The sequence below is a fragment of the Oryzias latipes genome, chromosome 13, assembly GCF_053564925.1.
Source record: "Oryzias latipes strain Hd-rR chromosome 13, Olatipes_Hd-rR_3.1".
In the NCBI taxonomy this organism is placed as follows: domain Eukaryota; kingdom Metazoa; phylum Chordata; class Actinopteri; order Beloniformes; family Adrianichthyidae; genus Oryzias; species Oryzias latipes.
The window spans coordinates 8,370,420-8,385,973 of NC_136249.1; the positions used below are offsets into that span (position 1 = coordinate 8,370,420).

Sequence of the window (15,554 nt, forward strand, 5' to 3'; positions counted from 1 at the left end):
TAGATTGCGGAACATCCTGGTGCTACCACCAGACAAGAGTTCCACGACATTGTAACTGTTGAGTATCATGGGTCCTTACCAAGAAAAAACTTCTCAGTAGTGTAAATTCAGTTAAAAAAGGAAAGGCCGTTTTCACCAATCAATCTTTGCCTTCTGAACAGACAAGCAGTTGTTAAGCGCATAGGTCTTCTTTGTATTGCACTCACCATTGGGTTTTTGTAGAGGATGTCAGGATGGCCGAGCGGTCCAGGGCGCTGCGTTTAGGTCGCAGTCTCGTAAGAGGCGTGGGTTCAAATCCCACTTCTGACAGTCAGGCTACTTCTATGCTGGCTATTGGTGTCCTCATCAATGGAACTCTGCGCTGCATTTATTCTTTGTTAACATCAACTAATAGCTTGCTTCATTTTAACTTATTCAGACAAAACTTACTTTACTTGCTCTCAACATTGTTGTCACACATGCTACAAATTAACCAAAGGCAAATCAATATGTTATCAATCTATTCATTAAAAACTCCTCCTGATATTTTGTCTGTTTTTTTCCATAAGCATTTATGGAAGTTGTTTTCAACAAATCTGGTATTCATAAAGTCATTGTTGTCTATTGCAGATATGGCTGACATATTTGTGATTACAACACTGAGCGAAGGCTACGAGTTCTTGACTGTTTCACTTAGTCATTAGGAGTTGAAACTGGTTACCAGAGGTGACAATTACTCCCATCTTTCATTCAATCAAAGTCTGGATCTCCTATCCAGGCTGCCTTACACCTCATGTGCCAACTTGCCACTTACTTTATATGTTCCTCTGTACTTTGTTCTATTTACAATCAAATCCAAATCTTCTACCAGAGTCATAAAAATGTAAGAATGGACACAAAGAAGGAGATACGTGCTTTGAAATTGCAAAGCAAACAAAGAAGCAGCATTTAATGTGGAGCTGAAACACAGTGGCTATTCATTTCTATCAACATTCAAAGTTTCCTCAATACCGTAGATTGCGGAACATCCTGGTGCTACCACCACACAAGAGTTCCACGACATTGTAACTGTTGAGTATCATGGGTCCTTACCAAGAAAAAACTTCTCAGTAGTGTAAATTCAGTTAAAAAAGGAAAGGCCGTTTTCACCAATCAATCTTTGCCTTCTGAACAGACAAGCAGTTGTTAAGCGCATAGGTCTTCTTTGTATTGCACTCACCATTGGGTTTTTGTAGAGGATGTCAGGATGGCCGAGCGGTCCAAGGCGCTGCGTTTAGGTCGCAGTCTCGTAAGAGGCGTGGGTTCAAATCCCACTTCTGACAGTCAGGCTACTTCTATGCTGGCTATTGGTGTCCTCATCAATGGAACTCTGCGCTGCATTTATTCTCTGTTAACATCAACTAATAGCTTGCTTCATTTTAACTTATTCAGACAAAACTTACTTTACTTGCTCTCAACATTGTTGTCACACATGCTACAAATTAACCAAAGGCAAATCAATATGTTATCAATCTATTCATTAAAAACTCCTCCTGATATTTTGTCTGTTTTTTTCCATAAGCATTTATGGAAGTTGTTTTCAACAAATCTGGTATTCATAAAGTCATTGTTGTCTATTGCAGATATGGCTGACATATTTGTGATTACAACACTGAGCGAAGGCTACGAGTTCTTGACTGTTTCACTTAGTCATTAGGAGTTGAAACTGGTTACCAGAGGTGACAATTACTCCCATTTTTCATTCAATCAAAGTCTGGATCTCCTATCCAGGCTGCCTTACACCTCATGTGCCAACTTGCCACTTACTTTATATGTTCCTCTGTACTTTGTTCTATTTACAATCAAATCCAAATCTTCTACCAGAGTCATAAAAATGTAAGAATGGACACAAAGAAGGAGATACGTGCTTTGAAATTGCAAAGCAAACAAAGAAGCAGCATTTAATGTGGAGCTGAAACACAGTGGCTATTCATTTCTATCAACATTCAAAGTTTCCTCAATACCGTAGATTGCGGAACATCCTGGTGCTACCACCAGACAAGAGTTCCACGACATTGTAACTGTTGAGTATCATGGGTCCTTACCAAGAAAAAACTTCTCAGTAGTGTAAATTCAGTTAAAAAAGGAAAGGCCGTTTTCACCAATCAATCTTTGCCTTCTGAACAGACAAGCAGTTGTTAAGCGCATAGGTCTTCTTTGTATTGCACTCACCATTGGGTTTTTGTAGAGGATGTCAGGATGGCCGAGCGGTCCAGGGCGCTGCGTTTAGGTCGCAGTCTCGTAAGAGGCGTGGGTTCAAATCCCACTTCTGACAGTCAGGCTACTTCTATGCTGGCTATTGGTGTCCTCATCAATGGAACTCTGCGCTGCATTTATTCTTTGTTAACATCAACTAATAGCTTGCTTCATTTTAACTTATTCAGACAAAACTTACTTTACTTGCTCTCAACATTGTTGTCACACATGCTACAAATTAACCAAAGGCAAATCAATATGTTATCAATCTATTCATTAAAAACTCCTCCTGATATTTTGTCTGTTTTTTTCCATAAGCATTTATGGAAGTTGTTTTCAACAAATCTGGTATTCATAAAGTCATTGTTGTCTATTGCAGATATGGCTGACATATTTGTGATTACAACACTGAGCGAAGGCTACGAGTTCTTGACTGTTTCACTTAGTCATTAGGAGTTGAAACTGGTTACCAGAGGTGACAATTACTCCCATCTTTCATTCAATCAAAGTCTGGATCTCCTATCCAGGCTGCCTTACACCTCATGTGCCAACTTGCCACTTACTTTATATGTTCCTCTGTACTTTGTTCTATTTACAATCAAATCCAAATCTTCTACCAGAGTCATAAAAATGTAAGAATGGACACAAAGAAGGAGATACGTGCTTTGAAATTGCAAAGCAAACAAAGAAGCAGCATTTAATGTGGAGCTGAAACACAGTGGCTATTCATTTCTATCAACATTCAAAGTTTCCTCAATACCGTAGATTGCGGAACATCCTGGTGCTACCACCAGACAAGAGTTCCACGACATTGTAACTGTTGAGTATCATGGGTCCTTACCAAGAAAAAACTTCTCAGTAGTGTAAATTCAGTTAAAAAAGGAAAGGCCGTTTTCACCAATCAATCTTTGCCTTCTGAACAGACAAGCAGTTGGTAAGAACATAGGTCTTCTTTGTATTGCTCTCGCCATTGGCTTTTGTAGAGCATGTCAGGATGGCCGAGCGGTCCAAGGCGCTGCGTTCAGGTCGCAGTCTCGTAAGAGGCGTGGGTTCAAATCCCACTTCTGACATTCAGCCAACAGTCAGGCTACTTCTATACTGGCTAATAGTGTCCTCATCAATGGAACTCTGCTCTGCATTTGTTCTCTATTAACATCACCTAATAGCTTGCTTGATTTGAACTTATTCAGACAAAACTTACTTTATTTGCTCTCAACATTGTTGTCACACATGCTACATATTAACCAAAGGCGAATCAATATCTTATCAATCTATTCATTAAAAACTCCTCCTGATATTTTGTCTGTTTTTTTCCATAAGCATTTATGGAAGTTGTTTTCAACAAATCTGGTATTCATAAAGTCATTGTTGATTATTGCAAATATGGCTGACATATTTGTGATTACAACACTGAGCGAAGGCTACAAGATCTTGACTGTTTCACTTAGTCATTAGGAGTTGAAACTGGTTACCAGAGGTGACAATTACTCCCATCTTTCATTCAATCAAAGTCTGGATCTCCTATCCAGGCTGCCTTACACCTCATGTGCCAACTTGCCACTTACTTTATATGTTCCTCTGTACTTTGTTCTATTTACAATCAAATCCAAATCTTCTACCAGAGTCATAAAAATGTAAGAATGGACACAAAGAAGGAGATACGTGCTTTGAAATTGCAAAGCAAACAAAGAAGCAGCATTTAATGTGGAGCTGAAACACAGTGGCTATTCATTTCTATCAACATTCAAGGTTTCTTCAATACCGTAGACTGCGGAACATCCTGGTGCTACCACCAGACAAGAGTTCCACGACATTGTAACTGTTGAGTATCATGGGTCCTTACCAAGAAAAAACTTCTCAGTAGTGTAAATTCAGTTAAAAAAGGAAAGGCCGTTTTCACCAATCAATCTTTGCCTTCTGAACAGACAAGCAGTTGGTAAGAACATAGGTCTTCTTTGTATTGCACTCGCCATTGGCTTTTGTAGAGCATGTCAGGATGGCCGAGCGGTCCAAGGCGCTGCGTTCAGGTCGCAGTCTCGTAAGAGGCGTGGGTTCAAATCCCACTTCTGACATTCAGCCAACAGTCAGGCTACTTCTATACTGGCTAATAGTGTCCTCATCAATGGAACTCTGCTCTGCATTTGTTCTCTATTAACATCACCTAATAGCTTGCTTGATTTGAACTTATTCAGACAAAACTTACTTTATTTGCTCTCAACATTGTTGTCACACATGCTACATATTAACCAAAGGCGAATCAATATCTTATCAATCTATTCATTAAAAACTCCTCCTGATATTTTGTCTGTTTTTTTCCATAAGCATTTATGGAAGTTGTTTTCAACAAATCTGGTATTCATAAAGTCATTGTTGATTATTGCAAATATGGCTGACATATTTGTGATTACAACACTGAGCGAAGGCTACAAGTTCTTGACTGTTTCACTTAGTCATTAGGAGTTGAAACTGGTTACCAGAGGTGACAATTACTCCCATCTTTCATTCAATCAAAGTCTGGATCTCCTATCCAGGCTGCCTTACACCTCATGTGCCAACTTGCCACTTACTTTATATGTTCCTCTGTACTTTGTTCTATTTACAATCAAATCCAAATCTTCTACCAGAGTCATAAAAATGTAAGAATGGACACAAAGAAGGAGATACATGCTTTGAAATTGCAAAGCAAACAAAGAAGCAGCATTTAATGTGGAGCTGAAACACAGTGGCTATTCATTTCTATCAACATTCAAGGTTTCTTCAATACCGTAGACTGCGGAACATCCTGGTGCTACCACCAGACAAGAGTTCCACGACATTGTAACTGTTGAGTATCATGGGTCCTTACCAAGAAAAAACTTCTCAGTAGTGTAAATTCAGTTAAAAAAGGAAAGGCCGTTTTCACCAATCAATCTTTGCCTTCTGAACAGACAAGCAGTTGTTAAGCGCATAGGTCTTCTTTGTATTGCACTCACCATTGGGTTTTTGTAGAGGATGTCAGGATGGCCGAGCGGTCCAAGGCGCTGCGTTTAGGTTGCAGTCTCGTAAGAGGCGTGGGTTCAAATCCCACTTCTGACAGTCAGGCTACTTCTATGCTGGCTATTGGTGTCCTCATCAATGGAACTCTGCGCTGCATTTATTCTCTGTTAACATCAACTAATAGTTTGCTTCATCTTAACTTATTCAGACAAAACTTACTTTACTTGCTCTCAACATTGTTGTCACACATGCTACAAATTAACCAAAGGAAAATCAATATGTTATCAATCTATTCATTAAAAACTCCTCCTGATATTTTGTCTGTTTTTTTCCATAAGCATTTATGGAAGTTGTTTTCAACAAATCTGGTATTCATAAAGTCATTGTTGTCTATTGCAGATATGGCTGACATATTTGTGATTACAACACTGAGCGAAGGCTACGAGTTCTTGACTGTTTCACTTAGTCATTAGGAGTTGAAACTGGTTACCAGAGGTGACAATTACTCCCATCTTTCATTCAATCAAAGTCTGGATCTCCTATCCAGGCTGCCTTACACCTCATGTGCCAACTTGCCACTTACTTTATATGTTCCTCTGTACTTTGTTCTATTTACAATCAAATCCAAATCTTCTACCAGAGTCATAAAAATGTAAGAATGGACACAAAGAAGGAGATACGTGCTTTGAAATTGCAAAGCAAACAAAGAAGCAGCATTTAATGTGGAGCTGAAACACAGTGGCTATTCATTTCTATCAACATTCAAGGTTTCTTCAATACCGTAGACTGCGGAACATCCTGGTGCTACCACCAGACAAGAGTTCCACGACATTGTAACTGTTGAGTATCATGGGTCCTTACCAAGAAAAAACTTCTCAGTAGTGTAAATTCAGTTAAAAAAGGAAAGGCCGTTTTCACCAATCAATCTTTGCCTTCTGAACAGACAAGCAGTTGGTAAGAACATAGGTCTTCTTTGTATTGCACTCGCCATTGGCTTTTGTAGAGCATGTCAGGATGGCCGAGCGGTCTAAGGCGCTGCGTTCAGGTCGCAGTCTCGTAAGAGGCGTGGGTTCAAATCCCACTTCTGACATTCAGCCAACAGTCAGGCTACTTCTATACTGGCTAATAGTGTCCTCATCAATGGAACTCTGCTCTGCATTTGTTCTCTATTAACATCACCTAATAGCTTGCTTGATTTGAACTTATTCAGACAAAACTTACTTTATTTGCTCTCAACATTGTTGTCACACATGCTACATATTAACCAAAGGCGAATCAATATCTTATCAATCTATTCATTAAAAACTCCTCCTGATATTTTGTCTGTTTTTTTCCATAAGCATTTATGGAAGTTGTTTTCAACAAATCTGTTATTCATAAAGTCATTGTTGATTATTGCAAATATGGCTGACATATTTGTGATTACAACACTGGGGGAAGGCTACAAGTTCTTGACTGTTTCACTTAGTCATTAGGAGTTGAAACTGGTTACCAGAGGTGACAATTACTCCCATCTTTCATTCAATCAAAGTCTGGATCTCCTATCCAGGCTGCCTTACACCTCATGTGCCAACTTGCCACTTACTTTATATGTTCCTCTGTACTTTGTTCTATTTACAATCAAATCCAAATCTTCTACCAGAGTCATAAAAATGTAAGAATGGACACAAAGAAGGAGATACGTGCTTTGAAATTGCAAAGCAAACAAAGAAGCAGCATTTAATGTGGAGCTGAAACACAGTGGCTATTCATTTCTATCAACATTCAAAGTTTCCTCAAATACCGTAGATTGCGGAACATCCTGGTGCTACCACCAGACAAGAGTTCCACGACATTGTAACTGTTGAGTATCATGGGTCCTTACCAAGAAAAAACTTCTCAGTAGTGTAAATTCAGTTAAAAAAGGAAAGGCCGTTTTCACCAATCAATCTTTGCCTTCTGAACAGACAAGCAGTTGGTAAGAACATAGGTCTTCTTTGTATTGCACTCGCCATTGGCTTTTGTAGAGCATGTCAGGATGGCTGAGCGGTCCAAGGCGCTGCGTTCAGGTCGCAGTCTCGTAAGAGGCGTGGGTTCAAATCCCACTTCTGACATTCAGCCAACAGTCAGGCTACTTCTATACTGGATAATAGTGTCCTCATCAATGGAACTCTGCTCTGCATTTGTTCTCTATTAACATCACCTAATAGCTTGCTTGATTTGAACTTATTCAGACAAAACTTACTTTATTTGCTCTCAACATTGTTGTCACACATGCTACATATTAACCAAAGGCAAATCAATATGTTATCAATCTATTCATTAAAAACTCCTCCTGATATTTTGTCTGTTTTTTTCCATAAGCATTTATGGAAGTTGTTTTCAACAAATCTGGTATTCATAAAGTCATTGTTGATTATTGCAAATATGGCTGACATATTTGTGATTACAACACTGAGCGAAGGCTACAAGTTCTTGACTGTTTCACTTAGTCATTAGGAGTTGAAACTGGTTACCAGAGGTGACAATTACTCCCATCTTTCATTCAATCAAAGTCTGGATCTCCTATCCAGGCTGCCTTACACCTCATGTGCCAACTTGCCACTTTCTTTATATGTTCCTCTGTACTTTGTTCTATTTACAATCAAATCCAAATCTTCTACCAGAGTCATAAAAATGTAAGAATGGACACAAAGAAGGAGATACGTGCTTTGAAATTGCAAAGCAAACAAAGAAGCAGCATTTAATGTGGAGCTGAAACACAGTGGCTATTCATTTCTATCAACATTCAAGGTTTCTTCAATACCGTAGACTGCGGAACATCCTGGTGCTACCACCAGACAAGAGTTCCACGACATTGTAACTGTTGAGTATCATGGGTCCTTACCAAGAAAAAACTTCTCAGTAGTGTAAATTCAGTTAAAAAAGGAAAGGCCGTTTTCACCAATCAATCTTTGCCTTCTGAACAGACAAGCAGTTGTTAAGCGCATAAGTCTTCTTTGTATTGCACTCACCATTGGGTTTTTGTAGAGGATGTCAGGATGGCCGAGCGGTCCAAGGCGCTGCGTTTAGGTTGCAGTCTCGTAAGAGGCGTGGGTTCAAATCCCACTTCTGACAGTCAGGCTACTTCTATGCTGGCTATTGGTGTCCTCATCAATGGAACTCTGCGCTGCATTTATTCTCTGTTAACATCAACTAATAGCTTGCTTCATTTTAACTTATTCAGACAAAACTTACTTTACTTGCTCTCAACATTGTTGTCACACATGCTACAAATTAACCAAAGGCAAATCAATATGTTATCAATCTATTCATTAAAAACTCCTCCTGATATTTTGTCTGTTTTTTTCCATAAGCATTTATGGAAGTTGTTTTCAACAAATCTGGTATTCATAAAGTCATTGTTGTCTATTGCAGATATGGCTGACATATTTGTGATTACAACACTGAGCGAAGGCTACAATTTCTTGACTGTTTCACTTAGTCATTAGGAGTTGAAACTGGTTACCAGAGGTGACAATTACTCCCATCTTTCATTCAATCAAAGTCTGGATCTCCTATCCAGGCTGCCTTACACCTCATGTGCCAACTTGCCACTTACTTTATATGTTCCTCTGTACTTTGTTCTATTTACAATCAAATCCAAATCTTCTACCAGAGTCATAAAAATGTAAGAATGGACACAAAGAAGGAGATACGTGCTTTGAAATTGCAAAGCAAACAAAGAAGCAGCATTTAATGTGGAGCTGAAACACAGTGGCTATTCATTTCTATCAACATTCAAAGTTTCCTCAATACCGTAGACTGCGGAACATCCTGGTGCTACCACCAGACAAGAGTTCCACGACATTGTAACTGTTGAGTATCATGGGTCCTTACCAAGAAAAAACTTCTCAGTAGTGTAAATTCAGTTAAAAAAGGAAAGGCCGTTTTCACCAATCAATCTTTGCCTTCTGAACAGACAAGCAGTTGGTAAGAACATAGGTCTTCTTTGTATTGCACTCGCCATTGGCTTTTGTAGAGCATGTCAGGATGGCCGAGCGGTCCAAGGCGCTGCGTTCAGGTCGCAGTCTTGTAAGAGGCGTGGGTTCAAATCCCACTTCTGACATTCAGCCAACAGTCAGGCTACTTCTATACTGGCTAATAGTGTCCTCATCAATGGAACTCTGCTCTGCATTTGTTCTCTATTAACATCACCTAATAGCTTGCTTGATTTGAACTTATTCAGACAAAACTTACTTTACTTGCTCTCAACATTGTTGTCACACATGCTACATATTAACCAAAGGCAAATCAATATGTTATCAATCTATTCATTAAAAACTCCTCCTGATATTTTGTCGTTTTTTTTCCATAAGCATTTATGGAAGTTGTTTTCAACAAATCTGGTATTCATAAAGTCATTGTTGTATATTGCAGATATGGCTGACATATTTGTGATTACAACACTGAGCGAAGGCTACGAGTTCTTGGCTTTTTCAATTAGTCATTAGGAGTTGAAACTGGTTACCAGAGGTGACAATTACTCCCATCTTTCATTCAATCAAAGTCTGGATCTCCTATCCAGGCTGCCTTACACCTCATGTGCCAACTTGCCACTTACTTTATATGTTCCTCTGTACTTTGTTCTATTTACAATCAAATCCAAATCTTCTACCAGAGTCATAAAAATGTAAGAATGGACACAAAGAAGGAGATACGTGCTTTGAAATTGCAAAGCAAACAAAGAAGCAGCATTTAATGTGGAGCTGAAACACAGTGGCTATTCATTTCTATCAACATTCAAAGTTTCCTCAATACCGTAGACTGCGGAACATCCTGGTGCTACCACCAGACAAGAGTTCCACGACATTGTAACTGTTGAGTATCATGGGTCCTTACCAAGAAAAAACTTCTCAGTAGTGTAAATTCAGTTAAAAAAGGAAAGGCCGTTTTCACCAATCAATCTTTGCCTTCTGAACAGACAAGCAGTTGGTAAGAACATAGGTCTTCTTTGTATTGCACTCGCCATTGGCTTTTTTAGAGCATGTCAGGATGGCCGAGCGGTCCAAGGCGCTGCGTTCAGGTCGCAGTCTCGTAAGAGGCGTGGGTTCAAATCCCACTTCTGACATTCAGCCAACAGTCAGGCTACTTCTATACTGGCTAATAGTGTCCTCATCAATGGAACTCTGCTCTGCATTTGTTCTCTATTAACATCACCTAATAGCTTGCTTGATTTGAACTTATTCAGACAAAACTTACTTTATTTGCTCTCAACATTGTTGTCACACATGCTACATATTAACCAAAGGCGAATCAATATCTTATCAATCTATTCATTAAAAACTCCTCCTGATATTTTGTCTGTTTTTTTCCATAAGCATTTATGGAAGTTGTTTTCAACAAATCTGTTATTCATAAAGTCATTGTTGATTATTGCAAATATGGCTGACATATTTGTGATTACAACACTGAGCGAAGGCTACAAGTTCTTGACTGTTTCACTTAGTCATTAGGAGTTGAAACTGGTTACCAGAGGTGACAATTACTCCCATCTTTCATTCAATCAAAGTCTGGATCTCCTATCCAGGCTGCCTTACACCTCATGTGCCAACTTGCCACTTACTTTATATGTTCCTCTGTACTTTGTTCTATTTACAATCAAATCCAAATCTTCTACCAGAGTCATAAAAATGTAAGAATGGACACAAAGAAGGAGATACGTGCTTTGAAATTGCAAAGCAAACAAAGAAGCAGCATTTAATGTGGAGCTGAAACACAGTGGCTATTCATTTCTATCAACATTCAAAGTTTCCTCAATACCGTAGACTGCGGAACATCCTGGTGCTACCACCAGACAAGAGTTCCACGACATTGTAACTGTTGAGTATCATGGGTCCTTACCAAGAAAAAACTTCTCAGTAGTGTAAATTCAGTTAAAAAAGGAAAGGCCGTTTTCACCAATCAATCTTTGCCTTCTGAACAGACAAGCAGTTGTTAAGCGCATAGGTCTTCTTTGTATTGCACTCACCATTGGGTTTTTGTAGAGGATGTCAGGATGGCCGAGCGGTCCAAGGCGCTGCGTTTAGGTCGCAGTCTCGTAAGAGGCGTGGGTTCAAATCCCACTTCTGACAGTCAGGCTACTTCTATGCTGGCTATTGGTGTCCTCATCAATGGAACTCTGCGCTGCATTTATTCTCTGTTAACATCAACTAATAGCTTGCTTCATTTTAACTTATTCAGACAAAACTTACTTTACTTGCTCTCAACATTGTTGTCACACATGCTACAAATTAACCAAAGGCAAATCAATATGTTATCAATCTATTCATTAAAAACTCCTCCTGATATTTTGTCTGTTTTTTTCCATAAGCATTTATGGAAGTTGTTTTCAACAAATCTGGTATTCATAAAGTCATTGTTGTCTATTGCAGATATGGCTGACATATTTGTGATTACAACACTGAGCGAAGGCTACGAGTTCTTGACTGTTTCACTTAGTCATTAGGAGTTGAAACTGGTTACCAGAGGTGACAATTACTCCCATCTTTCATTCAATCAAAGTCTGGATCTCCTATCCAGGCTGCCTTACACCTCATGTGCCAACTTGCCACTTACTTTATATGTTCCTCTGTACTTTGTTCTATTTACAATCAAATCCAAATCTTCTACCAGAGTCATAAAAATGTAAGAATGGACACAAAGAAGGAGATACGTGCTTTGAAATTGCAAAGCAAACAAAGAAGCAGCATTTAATGTGGAGCTGAAACACAGTGGCTATTCATTTCTATCAACATTCAAAGTTTCCTCAATACCGTAGATTGCGGAACATCCTGGTGCTACCACCAGACAAGAGTTCCACGACATTGTAACTGTTGAGTATCATGGGTCCTTACCAAGAAAAAACTTCTCAGTAGTGTAAATTCAGTTAAAAAAGGAAAGGCCGTTTTCACCAATCAATCTTTGCCTTCTGAACAGACAAGCAGTTGTTAAGCGCATAGGTCTTCTTTGTATTGCACTCACCATTGGGTTTTTGTAGAGGATGTCAGGATGGCCGAGCGGTCCAAGGCGCTGCGTTTAGGTCGCAGTCTCGTAAGAGGCGTGGGTTCAAATCCCACTTCTGACAGTCAGGCTACTTCTATACTGGCTAATAGTGTCCTCATCAATGGAACTCTGCTCTGCATTTGTTCTCTATTAACATCACCTAATAGCTTGCTTGATTTGAACTTATTCAGACAAAACTTACTTTACTTGCTCTCAACATTGTTGTCACACATGCTACATATTAACCAAAGGCAAATCAATATGTTATCAATCTATTCATTAAAAACTCCTCCTGATATTTTGTCGTTTTTTTTCCATAAGCATTTATGGAAGTTGTTTTCAACAAATCTGGTATTCATAAAGTCATTGTTGTCTATTGCAGATATGGCTGACATATTTGTGATTACAACACTGAGCGAAGGCTACGAGTTCTTGGCTTTTTCAATTAGTCATTAGGAGTTGAAACTGGTTACCAGAGGTGACAATTACTCCCATCTTTCATTCAATCAAAGTCTGGATCTCCTATCCAGGCTGCCTTACACCTCATGTGCCAACTTGCCACTTACTTTATATGTTCCTCTGTACTTTGTTCTATTTACAATCAAATCCAAATCTTCTACCAGAGTCATAAAAATGTAAGAATGGACACAAAGAAGGAGATACGTGCTTTGAAATTGCAAAGCAAACAAAGAAGCAGCATTTAATGTGGAGCTGAAACACAGTGGCTATTCATTTCTATCAACATTCAAAGTTTCCTCAATACCGTAGACTGCGGAACATCCTGGTGCTACCACCAGACAAGAGTTCCACGACATTGTAACTGTTGAGTATCATGGGTCCTTACCAAGAAAAAACTTCTCAGTAGTGTAAATTCAGTTAAAAAAGGAAAGGCCGTTTTCACCAATCAATCTTTGCCTTCTGAACAGACAAGCAGTTGGTAAGAACATAGGTCTTCTTTGTATTGCACTCGCCATTGGCTTTTTGAGAGCATGTCAGGATGGCCGAGAGGTCCAAGGCGCTGCGTTCAGGTCGCAGTCTCGTAAGAGGCGTGGGTTCAAATCCCACTTCTGACATTCAGCCAACAGTCAGGCTACTTCTATACTGGCTAATAGTGTCCTCATCAATGGAACTCTGCTCTGCATTTGTTCTCTATTAACATCACCTAATAGCTTGCTTGATTTGAACTTATTCAGACAAAACTTACTTTATTTGCTCTCAACATTGTTGTCACACATGCTACATATTAACCAAAGGCGAATCAATATCTTATCAATCTATTCATTAAAAACTCCTCCTGATATTTTGTCTGTTTTTTTCCATAAGCATTTATGGAAGTTGTTTTCAACAAATCTGTTATTCATAAAGTCATTGTTGATTATTGCAAATATGGCTGACATATTTGTGATTACAACACTGGGGGAAGGCTACAAGTTCTTGACTGTTTCACTTAGTCATTAGGAGTTGAAACTGGTTACCAGAGGTGACAATTACTCCCATCTTTCATTCAATCAAAGTCTGGATCTCCTATCCAGGCTGCCTTACACCTCATGTGCCAACTTGCCACTTACTTTATATGTTCCTCTGTACTTTGTTCTATTTACAATCAAATCCAAATCTTCTACCAGAGTCATAAAAATGTAAGAATGGACACAAAGAAGGAGATACGTGCTTTGAAATTGCAAAGCAAACAAAGAAGCAGCATTTAATGTGGAGCTGAAACACAGTGGCTATTCATTTCTATCAACATTCAAAGTTTCCTCAATACCGTAGACTGCGGAACATCCTGGTGCTACCACCAGACAAGAGTTCCACGACATTGTAACTGTTGAGTATCATGGGTCCTTACCAAGAAAAAACTTCTCAGTAGTGTAAATTCAGTTAAAAAAGGAAAGGCCGTTTTCACCAATCAATCTTTGCCTTCTGAACAGACAAGCAGTTGTTAAGCACATAGGTCTTCTTTGTATTGCACTCGCCATTGGCTTTTGTAGAGGATGTCAGGATGGCCGAGCGGTCCAAGGCGCTGCGTTTAGGTCGCAGTCTCGTAAGAGGCGTGGGTTCAAATCCCACTTCTGACAGTCAGGCTACTTCTATGCTGGCTATTGGTGTCCTCATCAATGGAACTCTGCGCTGCATTTATTCTCTGTTAACATCAACTAATAGCTTGCTTCATTTTAACTTATTCAGACAAAACTTACTTTACTTGCTCTCAACATTGTTGTCACACATGCTACAAATTAACCAAAGGCAAATCAATATGTTATCAATCTATTCATTAAAAACTCCTCCTGATATTTTGTCTGTTTTTTTCCATAAGCATTTATGGAAGTTGTTTTCAACAAATCTGGTATTCATAAAGTCATTGTTGTCTATTGCAGATATGGCTGACATATTTGTGATTACAACACTGAGCGAAGGCTACGAGTTCTTGACTGTTTCACTTAGTCATTAGGAGTTGAAACTGGTTACCAGAGGTGACAATTACTCCCATCTTTCATTCAATCAAAGTCTGGATCTCCTATCCAGGCTGCCTTACACCTCATGTGCCAACTTGCCACTTACTTTATATGTTCCTCTGTACTTTGTTCTATTTACAATCAAATCCAAATCTTCTACCAGAGTCATAAAAATGTAAGAATGGACACAAAGAAGGAGATACGTGCTTTGAAATTGCAAAGCAAACAAAGAAGCAGCATTTAATGTGGAGCTGAAACACAGTGGCTATTCATTTCTATCAACATTCAAAGTTTCCTCAATACCGTAGATTGCGGAACATCCTGGTGCTACCACCAGACAAGAGTTCCACGACATTGTAACTGTTGAGTATCATGGGTCCTTACCAAGAAAAAACTTCTCAGTAGTGTAAATTCAGTTAAAAAAGGAAAGGCCGTTTTCACCAATCAATCTTTGCCTTCTGAACAGACAAGCAGTTGGTAAGAACATAGGTCTTCTTTGTATTGCTCTCGCCATTGGCTTTTGTAGAGCATGTCAGGATGGCCGAGCGGTCCAAGGCGCTGCGTTCAGGTCGCAGTCTCGTAAGAGGCGTGGGTTCAAATCCCACTTCTGACATTCAGCCAACAGTCAGGCTACTTCTATACTGGCTAATAGTGTCCTCATCAATGGAACTCTGCTCTGCATTTGTTCTCTATTAACATCACCTAATAGCTTGCTTGATTTGAACTTATTCAGACAAAACTTACTTTATTTGCTCTCAACATTGTTGTCACACATGCTACATATTAACCAAAGGCGAATCAATATCTTATCAATCTATTCATTAAAAACTCCTCCTGATATTTTGTCTGTTTTTTTCCATAAGCATTTATGGAAGTTGTTTTCAACAAATCTGGTATTCATAAAGTCAT

At 39.1% G+C, this 15,554-nt stretch overlaps 16 non-coding genes across 16 annotated transcripts; all 16 read left to right on the plus strand.

The window, feature by feature from the left end:
- Positions 1-227: 227 nt before the first annotated feature.
- Positions 228-309, plus strand: trnal-uag (transfer RNA leucine (anticodon UAG)). Its single transcript has one exon. It is a non-coding gene; the product is annotated as a tRNA-Leu (tRNA).
- Positions 310-1,219: 910 nt separating this feature from the next.
- On the plus strand, positions 1,220-1,301 carry trnal-uag (transfer RNA leucine (anticodon UAG)). The gene has a single exon. It is a non-coding gene; the product is annotated as a tRNA-Leu (tRNA).
- Positions 1,302-2,211: 910 nt separating this feature from the next.
- trnal-uag (transfer RNA leucine (anticodon UAG)) lies at positions 2,212-2,293 on the plus strand. Its single transcript has one exon. It is a non-coding gene; the product is annotated as a tRNA-Leu (tRNA).
- A 909-nt stretch (positions 2,294-3,202) lies between these two features.
- Positions 3,203-3,284, plus strand: trnal-cag (transfer RNA leucine (anticodon CAG)). The gene has a single exon. It is a non-coding gene; the product is annotated as a tRNA-Leu (tRNA).
- Positions 3,285-4,204: 920 nt separating this feature from the next.
- On the plus strand, positions 4,205-4,286 carry trnal-cag (transfer RNA leucine (anticodon CAG)). Its single transcript has one exon. It is a non-coding gene; the product is annotated as a tRNA-Leu (tRNA).
- A 921-nt stretch (positions 4,287-5,207) lies between these two features.
- On the plus strand, positions 5,208-5,289 carry trnal-uag (transfer RNA leucine (anticodon UAG)). Its single transcript has one exon. It is a non-coding gene; the product is annotated as a tRNA-Leu (tRNA).
- A 909-nt stretch (positions 5,290-6,198) lies between these two features.
- trnal-cag (transfer RNA leucine (anticodon CAG)) lies at positions 6,199-6,280 on the plus strand. The gene has a single exon. It is a non-coding gene; the product is annotated as a tRNA-Leu (tRNA).
- A 921-nt stretch (positions 6,281-7,201) lies between these two features.
- trnal-cag (transfer RNA leucine (anticodon CAG)) lies at positions 7,202-7,283 on the plus strand. Its single transcript has one exon. It is a non-coding gene; the product is annotated as a tRNA-Leu (tRNA).
- Positions 7,284-8,204: 921 nt separating this feature from the next.
- Positions 8,205-8,286, plus strand: trnal-uag (transfer RNA leucine (anticodon UAG)). Its single transcript has one exon. It is a non-coding gene; the product is annotated as a tRNA-Leu (tRNA).
- A 909-nt stretch (positions 8,287-9,195) lies between these two features.
- Positions 9,196-9,277, plus strand: trnal-cag (transfer RNA leucine (anticodon CAG)). Its single transcript has one exon. It is a non-coding gene; the product is annotated as a tRNA-Leu (tRNA).
- A 920-nt stretch (positions 9,278-10,197) lies between these two features.
- trnal-cag (transfer RNA leucine (anticodon CAG)) lies at positions 10,198-10,279 on the plus strand. Its single transcript has one exon. It is a non-coding gene; the product is annotated as a tRNA-Leu (tRNA).
- Positions 10,280-11,200: 921 nt separating this feature from the next.
- On the plus strand, positions 11,201-11,282 carry trnal-uag (transfer RNA leucine (anticodon UAG)). The gene has a single exon. It is a non-coding gene; the product is annotated as a tRNA-Leu (tRNA).
- Positions 11,283-12,192: 910 nt separating this feature from the next.
- On the plus strand, positions 12,193-12,274 carry trnal-uag (transfer RNA leucine (anticodon UAG)). Its single transcript has one exon. It is a non-coding gene; the product is annotated as a tRNA-Leu (tRNA).
- Positions 12,275-13,183: 909 nt separating this feature from the next.
- Positions 13,184-13,265, plus strand: trnal-cag (transfer RNA leucine (anticodon CAG)). The gene has a single exon. It is a non-coding gene; the product is annotated as a tRNA-Leu (tRNA).
- Positions 13,266-14,185: 920 nt separating this feature from the next.
- trnal-uag (transfer RNA leucine (anticodon UAG)) lies at positions 14,186-14,267 on the plus strand. The gene has a single exon. It is a non-coding gene; the product is annotated as a tRNA-Leu (tRNA).
- A 909-nt stretch (positions 14,268-15,176) lies between these two features.
- Positions 15,177-15,258, plus strand: trnal-cag (transfer RNA leucine (anticodon CAG)). The gene has a single exon. It is a non-coding gene; the product is annotated as a tRNA-Leu (tRNA).
- The last annotated feature ends 296 nt before the right edge of the window (positions 15,259-15,554 follow it).